The sequence below is a fragment of the Corvus hawaiiensis genome, chromosome 12 (genome assembly GCF_020740725.1).
Source record: "Corvus hawaiiensis isolate bCorHaw1 chromosome 12, bCorHaw1.pri.cur, whole genome shotgun sequence".
Lineage (NCBI taxonomy): Eukaryota > Metazoa > Chordata > Aves > Passeriformes > Corvidae > Corvus > Corvus hawaiiensis.
The window spans coordinates 19,087,469-19,101,655 of NC_063224.1; positions in this window are offsets into that span (position 1 = coordinate 19,087,469).

The following is a 14,187-nucleotide window of genomic DNA, read 5'->3' on the forward strand; positions in this document are numbered from 1 at the left end:
AGGCACAAACAACTGGATACATACTTTTTTCCAGCTTGCCCAATTTAACTCCCTGCCTATAATCTAAATGGATGTGAGTATCCAGTCTAAAGTCCAGAGGTTTTCCCCTGGTGACATGAAAAAAGTAAGATGTTTTATTGACCCCTGAATAGGCAAGAGCTTGGTATGTTTAACTCTTAGAACTTCTCTCCTACTAGGAATCTGATATAAAGTGTTGAGAAATTAAAATATGTACAGTACTAATTGTCTGCTCTGTGTGATTCAGGGGCCAATCAGGTCAAAAGGCAAAGCAGTTTCTCTTCTGGCCTTCAGTCCCTCTCTTCCTACTAAGCACACATCATATAAAGAGCAGTGACACATAAAAGCTTCAGACGAAGTCGCAGGTGTGACACAGACACTCTTGTTTCTGCCTTCCATGGGTTAAAACAAGTGTCATTGTTTGTATTGTGACATCAGCTGTGATCAACTCCTCTGACAGCATCACTTCACATCATAAAATCAACTGATTATGTTGGATAAGCCTCTTTGTACAATCCCAACAGCACAAGGCATAACAATTGAGAATGGGAAAAAAGTCTTAATTTGCTTAAGCAAAACAGATGCTTTGTCCTGATATTGCTACACATTCCTTTTTTCTGTCTTCCCTCCCTCATTCTTCTTTGAGGATCACCTCAGAAAGGCTTTATATACTGAAGTTTAAACCTTTATTATTTTTTAACCCATCTCGTACTGCCTTCACAGATCAGCCAGAGTGAGGGGAACAGTCATGGCCAACACCCAGACAAGGCAGAGCCACCTCGGTCATCCAGGCTTAAATCAAGGTGGGGAACCCAAGCTGTGTGTGGGTCTGCATCCCTGCCCACAGCAGCGCAAGCACTGAGGAACTGACAGCATCATTTATTCCTTCAAGGCAGCCCCAGGAACCACGAGAATGGCCAATGATAAACCCTCAGCCTGTGGGGTGTGCAGCACAGCCTGCACAGAACCAGGCCACGAGCCACGTTTCACCAGAGTAACCTCAAAAACAGTTTGCAGGGATATTGATGGATTTGTATTTCACCTATAAAAAAGCCTTCCCAAGTCACTGTGCCCCTGAATAGCTCTTCCCAGTGGGTTTCTGCAAGAAAGAAAAGGGGAATGTCAAAGGGAATAAAGAACTGAGTGAGGGTGGATAAAGTGGGGAAGGGCAGGAGCTGAGCAACTGGCAGGTGAGGAAAAAGGAGATATTTCAGATTAAAAGGTGGGAAGGAGCCAGGAAAAGTGGAGGTTAGCAGAGGTGGGGGGCTAGTGAGGATGTACCTGAAAATCAGAGAATCACTAAATAGTTTGGGTTGGAAGGGATCTTAAAAATCATCTTGTCCCATCCCTGCCATGGGCAGGGACACCTTCCACTGTCCCAGGCTGCTCCAAGCCCCAATGTCCAGCCTGGCCTTGGACACTGCCAGGGATCCAGGGGCAGCCCCAGCTGCTCTGGGCACCCTGTGCCAGGGCCTGCCCACCCTCCCAGGGAACAATTCCTGCCCAATCTCCCATCCAGCCCTGCCCTCTGGCACTGGGAAGCCATTCCCTGTGTCCTGTCCCTCCAGCCCTTGGCAATTGTCTCTCTCCAGCTTTCCTGCAGCTCCTTCAGGCCCTGCAAGGCCACACTGAGCTCACCCCAAAGCTTCTCCTCTGCAGGCTGAACAATGAGATGGTTACAAATATTTATAGCTTCTTTCTGTCATTTTAGACATTTCAAATTCCTCCATGGGTTTCTCCCATAGCAAAAGCTGACTGGAAAGATTAAATCTTGTCTTGATAACACAGACCTTCTCCCTTTCCTTCTGTTTAAGACTACTCGTCTTCAAATCGTTTTGGAAGGGCAGCTGTTTATGGATCCTGCACACACACACAGCAGTGCCTGTGACTTGCCCAGCTGAGGCCAGGCCTCCTCTGTCCATCCCTGTGACCTGTCCCTGGAGCAGGGTGACAGCAGTGCCCTTCCTTCGGCACGAACCCCGGCCCACGGAGCTGGAGGGTGGCAAAGGGTTTGAACTGATAAAAGAGGGATGGATCATCAGTAACCCCCTGCAGAGATGCGTTCCCAAAAATGACCAGAACCTTCTGCCAACTAATCAGAGCTGGGGTTATCTCTAAATTCCTTTCATGGAGAAATCTTGTAGAATTAAAAGGCTGAACCAAGGCAAGGAGCTCAGAGCCATCTGTCCACTCTGCCACCTCTTCAGACGAGCCCAAGGACAAGTTTGCAGAAGGCTGACAGCGCTGGTTTCAATGTTGCTTATCTCCAGCATGATCCATATTGGCAGATTTAACTTAAATCTACTGCTTTGTCTTCCAAAGAGGGACAAACGCTTTAAATAAATCTTCTCTTCCTGCACTCAGTGTTAGCACTTCATTTTCTCTCAACTCAGTACAGCATCTATCCTGATTTAACAGACATCTGCAAGAGACAGGAGCAACAACATTGGTCATGGAACCCGCAGCACTGCTCCACAGCACCTTGTAGCAAACGTCTTGGGTCAGTAGTTCAAGCTACACTCAGAACAAAGACAGATTTCTCCTTGTTGCATCCCAGCCTCTTTGTGTCTTCGTCAAATCTTACTGCAGTCAAAGAAAATGACCTGGACTGGACCTTTTGCCTGTCAAAGGCAGCTGCTTTCCCACACTTTACAAGCCTCATGTTTCTTTCTGGCTGCTCGATGGCAACCGGTGAAATCTGAGGGAGAGCATTCAAAACAGATCTGTCTACCTGCACCTCACCAACCAGCCTGGAAGGAAAAACAGTTGTTTGGAGTCATCACATTCCATTTGTGAAAAATCCCTGAGAACTATTTCTCTTTAAAATATTTCCCAAGAAAAATCCAATGTCCCACAAAGGCAAAGCGTGTGGCTACGTCACGAGCACGAGGGAAGAACCGCTTTGTGCTGTAAACAGCCACGTCAGTGGGAAAAGGCTGTTTGCTTATTTTTATTTTCCCTCTAAAATTGCAACTGTCATGTAAACTCTTTAATAAAGAGATCAGAGCTAGTCGCTAAAGTGCTAGTCAGAAATGCCAGGCACTGCAGAAATCAGCATTTTAATTTGAGTTTTGAACAGAATGAAGCCTTAACATAGCTCTCAAGCTATTTAAATATGGGGGAAATTAGCTGAATGAATGAAAGAAAATAACACAGCTGGCGACTATTTAAAAAGAGCAGACTGACTTTTTGTAAGTTCAAACAGGGCTGTTGAGAAATAACTTCTTATTAACTAGGCAAAATCAGATTTTGTACAAATATACATCTCTATTTATCTCTCCAGATCAAGACTTTGACAATAATTAATCATAATGAAAGTTTCTCTGAGAAAACTCAAAAATACTTAACTCTGAAAGAGCCTACAAATATTTGCTTAAGTTCATATAGATATATATATGTATAAATTATTTGTGTGTAAATGTGTGTTTATGTACACACAGTTGAAATTAATCTACTGCAAAGTTCTTTTAGAAGCATCTCTTCTTTCTGTACATTATTTATCTTCACTAAATTATTCTGTAGCATCTGGGAAGACTAATTTAGGCAAAGAAAATTTCCAGCTAAAACCAACATCCAAGTTTTTTCCATGTTTTTGAACTCCAGTAACATAACAGCTACTCAGAGATTACACACACACTGCTCCACTCTCTTCCTGGGCTGGCTCCCAGCAGCTGTCCAACATATGGCTCCAAGTTCTTGAGGAGTTTATCCTGCCGTTAGAATGTTACAAAATGTAAAGTTTTTCCCTCTGCAGGCTCCAGAAGACTGGAGGTTCAGCACCTGAACGTGAGCTCCTGAGAGCCCCACCTCCCTGCAGAAATGTGCCTTCCACACAGGATCCCGGCTCTGCCCCACAGAATTCAGCCAGCAGAAATGCTGCATCTCATTTTTAAAGAGAATAAGTAAAAACAAGGCAAAATAAACTCAGGAGCTGTGCAGATAAAAAGCTTCCAGCCATTCAGGTGCTGATAAAACTGAAAGATCAATGGATGGTTGTGGATCTGTCCACACTTCCTACTGCCTGTCCTGTCTCCCACTACTGCCAAGAGTATGGATAACCCAGCCCTTCCTGCTCTAATAATACACAGAATAGAGCTCTTTGCTTCATATTTTCACGATTTGTACAGGTCTGCTTATTTTATGTCAGAGTCTCTTCTGCAAGCCAAACAATTTCTTTTCATGGCACACCCTGCAGGGCTTTCCTTGGGATTTTTTGATTAAAAAACCTGCTTTTTTAAGCTTGATGGGTTTGCAAAAGTGTTTCAATTTCTTTGATTTTCCACTTACACCTTTGCTAGCACAGTCCCACAAAATCCTTCAGTGGTAAACAGCTCCAAGATGAGGAGGAAGGAGAAACCAGACTGCTGAAATTGTCTCTGCTGCCATCCCAATACAGAAGTGCAACCATAATTCATTTTCCTGGCAAGGGATCTGGCTGGTGCATTGTCCAGGAAGAAAACCAGGATCACATTTGCTGGCTGTCAGCCAAGGAGTGCATTCTGCTGTGGCTGGGGGCCACGTGAACTCATCTCGAAGATGTTTATTCACCACTTCTTTAACAAACCAGAGCAGCCCCCTGCAGTAACTGGGTCCGTCCAGCTTTCCACTATGAGGAGGTTTTAGTGCGTTCTTGCTTTTATTCAAACCTGGGCACATTTTCATTCCACCCCAAATGATTTCTCCTTGCCAGTGCCTCTCAGCAGGTGGAATGTTCCAGGATATCACAGCTGTAAAACCCAGGTTCCTGTTTTAGGCTCTCATTCCTACAGTATTGAGTCTAATCATTTCCAGTACCACTGAACAACTTAATAAGCTGCAAAAACTTGATAAGACAATGTAATTGCCAGCTTTTATGTATATTCTTAAAATAGCTACATTCCTCAGAGATGTTGTACAGCATATAAGTGTTAGCAGGAACAATTAAAGAACTGAAACAATTGAAGCAGATTAGAGAATTATAGCATGCAAAAACTATAAAAAATTCCAAACAAACTGTCCTTATTCCTTGTCTTGCCTAAACAATAATTTCAGGTACTGGAACAAATTACTCAAAATCAGAAAATGACTACAGGAAATAAAGATAATATTTACCCATACTGCAGGAAAAATAGGTGTAAAGAGCCTTGTATCAGTTCAGGTAATTGAAGATGCTGGAATGAATGGACTTTCTCTCACACATTTCAGGTATTCAAGTCAATGGAATAATACAGTCATTTCCTTATTCCAAATATTGGTGTTCTACACATCAGCAGGTAGAAGGTACCATTTTTATCACAAGTTATTTCCATCCCCTCACCCAAGACCAGACTCCTCCTGTTGTGTGGAAGCCCCAGGGTTCCCCCTCCGTGCCCTGGTCCTGCCTGCAGCAGGCTGGACAGAAACTCATTATTTCGAATATATTAGATACAGCCTCAAACAAAAGGCATGGTCACACTCTCTCCTCTGTTTTATTTCAGTAATTCCCTCTGAATAACTTCAGGGCTTACTCATAAACACCCTGTGGAAGTTGTTCCCCTTTCTCATCCAAAGCCAAAAAGCTCAACTCCCTTGAATAATAATGCAAAGGTGGAAACACAAATAGGATCAGAGAACAGTGACTTTCCTCTAACCTTGACTGCTATCAATAAAGCTTATTTTCTTCTCTATATCACATTTTAATGTGTGCTTTGTACCAACACTGTCAGAAGTAATATAGGTTGACTGTTCTATTATGCATCATATTAAAAAGACAGCAAGGTTTTTTTTCAGGGCAACCAAAGGGTAAAATAAAAGGATTTGTAGGAGAGTGGTTTGGAAGACACTAAATTAATCTTGCACTCCAATCAATCTGCAAGTGAAAAGATACTTGACTCAATCTGTCAGCAGAGTCAGACAGGTATCTGATCAGCTCCATGGAAATCCTTTTATAAACCCAAGCTCTGATGAATGTTGTAACCTTACTTGAAGGAATGGCACTGCCTTGTACTCACATGCATGGTAATGGGGGTGAGATTTGAAGTCTGAATATCTGATCAAGGCATTTCTCTGTTTCATAAAAGGGATCTCTCCATTAAGTATTTAAGCAAACATCACTGTTCTGTCAAAGGATGAGACTCCTAAAATAATGATTTTGATATTTTCCCATGACAGAAAATTTCTGCATTACATAACCAGACAAATTCCGAATATCTGCTCAGTGCAATACATCTGAACGATAAGAAAAAATAATCCAACTAGGAGGACATTTCCAACCAGTATTCCTGCAGATTTCCTGCAATACAAATTCATGCTGTTGGGATAATCAACATAATATTTTATGCATTTAAGTGCAGCAAAATCAAAGGAAGTGGAACTACTTTATAATTCTATCTGCCCACTTTAAAGTCCAGGTCAATGTTAAATTTTTCTAGGACATTTGATAATCAGATCCTTCACTACCTTATTCCTCCAACACTCCATTACAGAAAGCAATAGAGTAACCTGATACATTAAGGATGTTAACCTCATTTCAATCACATCCCACAGTTACAAACCAGCTGCTTCCTAAAAATCAAAATGCAGCTGGGATGCCAAAACTGCAGTCAAAGCCAGGGCTCAGCTCTGTCCAGGTTTGCTTTTACTCTCCAGTGCAGAGGTTGGTGAAATTTATTAAGGAGCACCGTGAAGAGATGTTTATGAGGAGGCAGGAGCATGATCAGAGGGATGGAGCAGCTCTGCTGGGAGGAAAGGCTGCCAGAGCTGGCATTGTTCAGCCTGCAGAGGAGAAGCTTTGGGGTGAGCTCAGTGTGGCCTTGCAGCGCCTGAAAGAGCTGCAGCAAAGCTGGAGAGAGACAATTGCCAAGGGCTGGAGGGACAGGACACAGGGAATGGCTGCCCAGTGCCAGAGGGCAGGGCTGGATGGGATCTTGGGCAGGAATTGTTCCCTGGGAGGGTGGGCAGGCCCTGGCACAGGGTGCCCAGAGCAGCTGGGGCTGCCCCTGGATCCCTGGCAGTGCCCAAGGCCAGGCTGGACATTGGGGCTTGGAGCAGCCTGGGACAGTGGAAGATGTCCCTGCCCATGGCAGGGGTGGCACTGGATGATCCTCAAGGTCCCTTCCAACCTAAACCATTCTGGGATTCCATGAAAATCTGCAGAGGAGCTGCAAGGCTCATTCAAACTCCATATGGACTTCCCAGCCCAGGCTTTGCTCAGTGGCCCTGCACTGACAGTGGCACCGAACCCTGAGCAGTTCCATTTCAAGCTGCCTCAGGCTGGTCCCTCCTGTAGCTGTGTTGCGGTGCCTAAGTCCACTTTACACCCCCCATGCTACTACGAAGTGGTCTCTCCCCACACCACTGTGCTAGAAAGTTCTCCCTTTACCAAGACCCCACTGGTCACTGGTCCTCTCCCCTCCCTTCTCCCCTTGGCCCCTGTTATGTCACTCACCCTTGCCTCTGCCCCCTAACCCTCAGACTATTGCCTTCTGATGCTCTGCCCGCCCCTGGGACCCTTTGGGATAAAACCACGTGCGGGCTTTGCTCTTGGTTCTTCTGCCTCTGTTTCCCTTTGAGTGTGCTGGTTCCATTAAACTCCTCAGACCTGCATGCAGAGAACCCCTCTCACCTTTCCATCTCCGCCTCGTGCACAGACTGTGTGTGTGTGAGTGGCTGTTCACAACCACCTGCGAGGGTGGGATGGGTGCACACGTGGGTGCTGGCAGAGTGCCGCCTAAGCCAGAGTGCCGCCTAAGCCAGAGTGCCGCCTAAGCCAGAGTGCCACCTAAACCAGAGTGCCGCCTAAGCCAGAGTGCCACCTAAGCCAGAGTGCCGCCCAAGCCAGAGTGCCGCCTAAGCCAGAGTGCCACCTAAGCCAGAGTGCCGCCCAAGCCAGAGTGCCGCCTAAGCCAGAGTGCTACCTAAGCCAGAGTGCCACCTAAACCAGAGTGCCACCTAAACCAGAGTGCCGCCTAAGCCAGAGTGCCGCCTAAACCAGAGTGCCACCTAAACCAGAGTGCCGCCTAAGCCAGAGTGCCACCTAAACCAGAGTGCCGCCCAAGCGTCTCCACGAGGGACTCTGCGGAAAAAACGCGGCACCGATCCACCGACGCCCCCCCTGCAATACAGTTGTGCTGGGACAGTGCAACAACAGGAGCTTCTCCATTTTTCCCTTTGAATAATGGCATTCCTCACGTGTAGGAGGGGAAATCTAGCCCTGAGCCACTATGGGAGGCTGGGGGGGCTCCCGAGGCTGCTGCTCTGTCGCGCTGCTCCGAGTGCTGTGCTGGGAGCTGCCCCTGCAGAGCCTCCATCAGCCAGTGCTCAACTCACACCACCACAAGGAGCTTGTTCCCTCCACTTCGTGCCAGACCAGACGTGCTTCAACCCGGCCAAGCAGACACCTGACAATGCTGCCTTTGGCTGGAAGCTGAGCAAAAACTGCACACAAGCAGAAAGCAGCGGGGGGAAAAGCAGGAGGAAAGAAAAAAGGCATGCGGATAGAGTTATCTCATGAGATAAAGGTTGAGGACACTTTTTTCCTCACTAAGAACAAGGATGTACCATTCCACATCAAATACATATGCTAAAACATACAAGTCACGTGGGAACGAAACATCACAGAGCTCAGGCCCTTAGTGCAAAATGATCACTGACTCCAGGGCAAGGTTTAGCCTCAGTTATGTCAAACAGTAAGGTTAAAAGCCTGACAGAAATAGTGTTTTGTCAGATGTCAATTTCTCTATCTTATTTTATACTGGAAATGCAGTGAAGAGGGTATTCTAGGGAAATACAACCTTCATTCAATATTAGGAGGTCCTGGAAGCTCTGAGACACACAAGAGCACAAGCACCTGCTGTGCTTTTCCTGAAAACTTGTCATTTGCCACATGGAAAGAGGAGACAGACAGAGGGAGGGGAGGTGTTGAGTCCAAGCGTGGGTAGCTGCATCACTGACATTTAGCAACAGTAGGCTGACTTTCAGTGCTGAAAGGGAGCCAGGAAGGCTGAGAAGAAAGTTTGCAGTATCTGAGAGATACTGCAAAGACAGAAACTAAAATATAAAGAGCAACACAGCAATTGCTATTTAAATGGCAACCGGATACTGAGTTTGGAGCTAGGTAACAATGGGAACTTCTTCCATCCCCAGCAGATAAGTGCAAATCAGGGGCAGGGCCAAGTGCTCTGTACTTTTGTGGAAATTTGTAGACCAGACTCCCAGTTTGTGTGCTGACCTGGGCCTAAGGGAACCCATCTGGATTTACACCATCCAAGGGTGTAGCCTTAGCCCATTATTACACAGATAGAAGATGTATGTCACAGTGTTAAAATGAATAAATAATCCAGTTTCAGAGCAGCTCCTGATCTCAGAAGGGTATTTCAGCTGCAGTGATTACGATGGCAAGCAATGAGAACACATGACAGCAAACCCAACAGATAGGCCTGAGATTACAAAACAATTCTGTGATTCAAGTTCCCCCATTCCAATCTGGAGATGTCTGTTCATGTCTAGACAGGTGCTCTGGGAGACAATGACACAGGAAAGGCCTCTCTCATGTCTGTGAACATGTGACACAAAACAAGGCTGTATCTTCAGGAGCAGTTTTTCAGTTTCAGAACTGAAGTTTCTATTCCCAGTGCAGAAGAGTCCTGCTCGCCACAACCAACCACACTGTTGTACACCAGCAGGTGTTAAAAACCCCTACCTTCATTGATTATTGAGGTGTAATTTACAAAGGTTTGCAATTTGGGTACAGCCCAAAGTGGTGGCACTTTTCTTGGTTTGACCTCAGCTGATTTACAGTGATCATTGTTCATTGTGGGCACTGTACCTGACACATCAGTAAAGTTCCTGAAAAATCTCAGAACAGGAAATCCTGACCAAATCTGAGATTTTTAAAGCCACGTCTTCCTTGGGTGTCAGGATGCTGCAAGATAAAAACTGGCAAGGGAAGAGCACATTGATTTCAAATCTAGCTGATGAGAAAACATAAACACATCTGATTGTGGACATTAAAGCAGTCACAGGGGGTTGCACTGAATAAATAAAAAAGAGAGACACAAATAGATCCTTGAATAATTGAGAGAAAAGCACACATAGAATATGATACAGTTCTATTGCCTACAGCCTATGGGTTCTCTCCTCCACCAAATACATCCTGGGCTCCTTCTTGTTGAATTGTGGCCAATGCCACCAAAACTTGGCATTAATATTCTCACTAGAAAGGCACAACTGCTCTAACAGAGAGCTTGCAGCAAAATAACTCTTATCTGCAATAGAGAATATCATTGTGGGCTCCAGCAAGGAAGAAGTAGATGCAAGAATGTTAGAGAAAGAACAGAAAACCACTGCAAGAAGATAAATTATTTACAAATAATTCCATCCAGAAGCCCAACTCCCTCCTTCCCCCTTTTTTTTTAAAGTCACATTCTTTTAAGCCATTGATTTCAGGAAAGAAACAGGTGCTGAAAGATAAATGATAGTCTCAAAACTACACAGTGCACTTAGCAAAAGAAGGGGAGAGAAGGGAATATCAACAGTGTACAAAAGATGCTGAAATAACAGACTCATCTAAGCCATATTTATTGGCATTAGTTATTCTTTAAAAAATGTACAATTGCTCTTTTATCATAAGCTCTTCACATTAATCCAAGCTGTATCTTGGGAGTCTCTTGTGTGCATGCCAACTTTCACAGAAGTGAGACGTGGTTATTAGGCTTTTAAATGAAATATGTGAAACTCAGAAGATGGTCGAGATCATTTGTGCATTGTAATCGAATGAGTACCAGGGAAAAAAAGGTATTTTTATCACATCTTAATAGAGCCTCTGGATTAAATACTAATTAACGTGCCACCAAAGTTTGCTGTTAATCAGCTGCATGTCAGCATACATTCTAAGTGACATTTAAATTATAAAGTATGGTGGGATTATCTCCAATCTTGCAAATTAGCTCTTTACAAAAGTCAGAGTAAACATTATGTGGCCACTGGAGGTGTCATTAGTCCCCTGTTTACTCTCTGCATGGTTCTCTGGATTACAGGCTGTCTCAAGCTGTAGATAGAACACTTGGACCGCCTCAGTAAAACTCAGTTTCAGGTTTTAAGGCTGACCTTTGAAGATCCAGGCTCCAACAACCAACCCCGTTAACAATTGTGTTGTTAGGTTTATGTGCAGCTGGAGAGGTTCTCCACAGCTAAACTGAGCACTGAAAATGCTGACAAATCCATCACCAGTGCTTTGGTCAAGACTCAAGGTCTCAGAAAAGTCCAGGAGAGACAGGAAATGTCAATCCTGTTGGGACATGTATGAGTCAAAGCTCAGTCTTAGCTCTGTCAGAAAAATGTCCATCAACCAAGAGAGGGACTGAAGAAAGATGTATGAACGGGAGGATGGAGCAATTGCAGGGAATAATTGATGCAGTATCTGTAACAGTATCACAAATAGTTACTGTGGGTTTATATTTTAAAAAGTAATAGAAAATCAATTCAGTGAATAAGCAAGCCGTTTTGTTGATGAATAATTGGGACAAGGAAGGAGAGAATTAGTTTCTAGGTTTCCTCATGTTTGAACAGTCTATTAGTATTTGACAGAAATTATAATTGAAGTGTCAGCTCCATCACATAATGTAAACCAAGGCAGGAGGCTGGATACGGGGATGGAATTGTCAGAGTGTTACAAAGCCATCCAGAGACTCAGTGTGTATCAAATATATCACATACAGCACAGGCATGTCCATTAAAGCAGAACTCCAACAGGAGAGTAAGAGAAGGACTTCCCAGAAAAATTCACATCTGCCACAGCCCAGAAGAAATAAAATAATTTCTACCAAGCTGGAGAGATTCCAGTGGCCTAAAATTTGCCTAAAATCTAAACCATTATCCTGGAATAAATTTGAAGGATGACTCTGAAAACCTTGAAGAAATCTTGTTTTTTTAGCAGAATGAAGAGGGAAAAAAGATGACACATTAGTTCTAAATTATAATTTTGGTCTCAAGCATCTTGAGCTTGGCCACTAACCTCAAACCAACAACTGACCTTAGATACAGACTTAGGGCCTAATCAAGCTCTATCAAAGGACAAAGGGAAATGTCTTGAGAAGACAAAAACCTCCAAACTTCCCAAGCATCCACATATGCAAGACACATTTTTCATTCACCATTGCAACTGTTCATATGCAGAACTGCACCCAGATGGAGCAAAAATGTCAAGTCTGGAAGAAAGTTTAGTGTGTGCAGCATCTTTTCCCATCCTTACCTAACTCCTGCAATCCCTAACCAGTCCACTGAGACCCAAGCACTTGGAATCTGTGTGGAGGTTCTGTGCAGGAGACTCACCTTATTCCTTCTCTTTTGGCTCCACCATCCCCGCTCAGCAGAAAGAAGCAATTGTCCTTATTCATAGGTGGGAGAGTGAGATTGTTACCAAGGAAACGGGCTCAGTTTGACAGAGATTTGGAAACCCAAACCCAGCTGGAGATGGGAAATCTGAGTATCCTCCCCCAGAAAGCATTTGAAAACTAGATGCAATCTGGCAGCAACTAAAACCCAGTTAACTCTTAACTCCCTTCCCTTTGTGAATCCATCTTTCATTTTCTTTATCTACTTTTTAATAACTCTCTTCTTTGGCTACATGGATTCGAAGGAAATAGCAATGAATCCTCCTGAGAGCCAACATCCAAAAGGGACACAGAGATATATTTTTGGATTTAGAACCATTACTCTCCCATATTCAGGTGAGGAAAGTCCCAGCTGTGCCCCCAGCTACACATGTGGGATTCTCACTTTAAATGAAATTCAATCAAGAGAACCAAAACCAGAACTTCTCCTGAGGCTGGAGCTCAGCCCACAGCCCAGCACAGTACAAATGTGCCATTGATTACTTGGAGAGGGGCTGTAACAATGATTAAAAGCCCCAGGATAGATCCTGAGCTGGTGTAAATCCATGGCAGCCCCATTGATTTACTCCGAGCCAGAGGAGAACTAATCGAATTTACACAGGCTGGGGATGTGAGGCCATCACATTTGAGGAAGTGGGGAGTGGAAAATGATACTGCACAGAGGGGATAGATTGGTGCAATGTAAATACAACAACAAAACAAGAATTCGGAGGAACTGCTGGAGGTGAAAAGTCCAAGAGTAATGGCTGCAAGCTAGACAGGAGAAGATGCACTGCACGGAGTTAAGATGCATTTTAAAGGATGGACTTGCAAGAGAATGTTTTTTTTTCCAAAAGAGTGGCTTGGGTTTTTTTCTAGTCAGATTTTGCATTTTGTTTATGAGCTTCACTCGCAGGAAGAGAATTTTAAGAGGGTGAACTCTCAACAGCTGAAGAGGACTGAAAAACATGGATATTTTTTGAAATAAATGTTTCTGTAGAAGCCTGGGCTCAGCAGATTGCACTTCAGCAGGATGGAGCTTGCTCCAGTGTGGAGCCCAGCAATTGAATCACACCGAAATCACACACTTGGCCCTACTCCTGAATGTCAGAGCAATTCCTGTCCTGTTCCTCCTCCTTGTTCTGATTGTGACACTCAGAGAGACATCCTTGATCCCACCCAACACTTTCTGCCCCTCAGAGATAATTTTTTGACTGAACTGAAAAGCTGTGAGGAATTTGGTTTCTGATGGACCCAAAAGGCTTTTTTCCTCCTTCTGAAACCAGTTTAACAGTCCAGATGTTCTACAGAACCATGAGATACCAGCAGGAAGCTTCCAGGGTATGACCCAAACTAAATATCCAGGGAACTTCTTCCACTTTAACCCAAACTAATGAGCATTTTCCTCTTATTTCACCATGTTTTCTGACAAGCCTATAATTTGAGGCTGGAACCTGAGCTGTAATTTGACACATCAATTGTAAATTTTCTTGGTTTTCCCTAAGCCAGCCAGTTAATACTATTTACAGTGCTGTCATTGTCTGGCACTGATGTACAGTAATACAATACCAAGTCGGGGACTCTGACACATTTTAAATTAAAATGGAGAAGGTTGTCCTTTCCCATACCAAGTTCCACTATCATTAATTAGTCACATATTGTTCCTGAAATTTAATTGTTTTAAAGCCATGATGTTAATTCAGATATTTACAGGTGGAGATTGCCAGCTGGCGAGCACTAGATGAGAAATGACATTGACCTTCAAACGTGTGTCTGCCTCAACCCTCTGAGAGATCACCTTGTTCAGCTGGAAAAACAAAACCCAGCCCTTTACTGAGAG